Genomic DNA, 2,156 nt, shown 5'->3' on the forward strand with positions numbered 1-2,156 from the left:
TTGTTTAGAAAACTTAGAGCATAATAAATATTATCGTTATTATCTTTTTTGTCATCTGTTGAATAGAATTCAGAGAGTATTGGTCCTACAACAAGTTGCACCCTTGCTATTATTCTAATTAATGCCCTATATAGAATTGCACAGGTGCATAAATACATGCTTTTTGTAGTTGAATAACAGTATTAGGATGTAAGTCTGTCCTCATAGCCTTGCTGAAAACATCCTTAGTACAACTCCAGTAGTTGACAGGACAATTAGACAAGCACCTGATCTTGTTCACATGGTTTTGTTCTTCTCTGATAGTTCTCAGTATTTTGAAAGCTCTTTGTTCCATGTATCTTAGAGATTATGAATATTTGCTACATCAACATCCACTTAAACATTGCTATTGAGTTTTTATGGATCGTTATATCTGGGCAATTGTGGACAGCAGATTGGTCTGTGATAACGGCCCACTTCTAGAACAACTTATTGGCTGAGAACTCAAAGATAATGAGTTCTGAATTTGTAATTTGATGATTTGTCACCTGCCATTCCATTAAAAGGTAGTTTCTAAAGTGTTAATCTAGCTACCAGGTCATTCCTTGCTAGGATCTTTAGACTATCACACAGATGGATAAACTAACTACTTTTTAGTAACTGGAAATAAACTCATCTGTAGGCTCACTAAAAGCATCCTTAGGACAACCCCAGTGGCAAAAAGATGATGGGAATGGTATGGACCTCATTTTGTTCCTGCATGGTTTTCACTTTTTCTGCTGGATTTATACATTTTAAAAAACTTTTTATTCCCTGTAGGTTGGAGAAGATTACTATTTGGTACAAAAGCATCTATTAAAATTTTCCATACATTTTTATGAATTAGTATTATATCTAAGTGATTATGAGCTCCAGCTTTGTAATGCTTAAACTGATTCTAATACAGTTTCTTGAATTAATAAATACAGCTTGGGGTCTGTATTTGTAGCACATGGATTTGTTGTCTCCAAGTTACGTCAAGTCAACAAACATTTATTAAGTGCCTACTATGTTCTGAGGACACAAAAAACCCCAATATGCAAAACAATATGCAAACAAGATATATGAAGATAAATTGGGAAAAATTAAAAAAGGAAAGGTGCTAGTGTTAAGGGGGATCAACAGAGGCTTTCTGTAGAAGGTGGAATTTTAGTTTGGACCTGAAGGAAGCCAGGGAGGTCAGGAGGTAGAGATAAGGAGGATGGGAAACAACCAGTAAAAATGCAAGGAGTCAGGAAATGGAGTATCTTGGGTGAGGAACAGCAAGGAGACAAGTGTGACAAGTGTGACTAGATCATTGAATGTGTGTGTGGGGGGTAAGGTATAAGAAGACTGAAAATGTAGGAAGGGGCCAGATTATGGAGAGCTTTGAATGCCAAGCACAGGATTTTATATTTAAACCTTGAGATACAGGGATCTACTAGGGTTTCTGGCTTAGGGGATTGTGACATGGTCAGATCTATGCTTTAGTAAGCTTAATTTGACAGCTGAGTGAAAGATGGATTGTGAAAAGATGAAGGAAGGAGATAAACCAGCAGGCTATTGCGATAGTCCAGGTGTGAGGTGATAAAGGCCTGTACTTGGTGGTGGCAAGAAGGGAGCATATATGAGAGATGTTTATAAAGGCAAAATCAATAGTACTTGGCAACAGATTGGCTATAAGGGGTGAGAGAGAGAGTGAGGAGTTGAGGATGATACCTAGGTGGTGAGGCTGAGTGACTAGGAGGATGGTGGTGGCCTCTATAGGAAAGATAAAAAGAAGGGAGGGCTTGGGGGAAAAGATATCAAAGTTAGTTTTAGACATGTTGAGTTTAAGATGTTTATGGGACATTCAGTTCGAGATATCCAATAAACAGTTGAAGATGTGAGTCTTGTGGTTAGGAGAAAGGTTAGGGCTAGATAAGTAGATCCTAGAATCATTAATAAAGGGATAATTGAATCAATCAGAGATGATGAGAAACCAGGCAAAATGGTGTAGAGGAAGAAAGAAGAGGGATAACGATGGAACCTTGGCAGGGGAGGAGGGGAAACTACTGTTAATGGGATTGATCCGGATGAACAGCCAGCAAAAAAAAAATAATAACAAATGACCAAACAGATAGGAAGAGAACCAGCAAAGAGGATGGTGAGCTTCTAAT

This window comes from Trichosurus vulpecula, chromosome 3 (assembly GCF_011100635.1).
Source record: "Trichosurus vulpecula isolate mTriVul1 chromosome 3, mTriVul1.pri, whole genome shotgun sequence".
NCBI classification, from domain to species: domain Eukaryota; kingdom Metazoa; phylum Chordata; class Mammalia; order Diprotodontia; family Phalangeridae; genus Trichosurus; species Trichosurus vulpecula.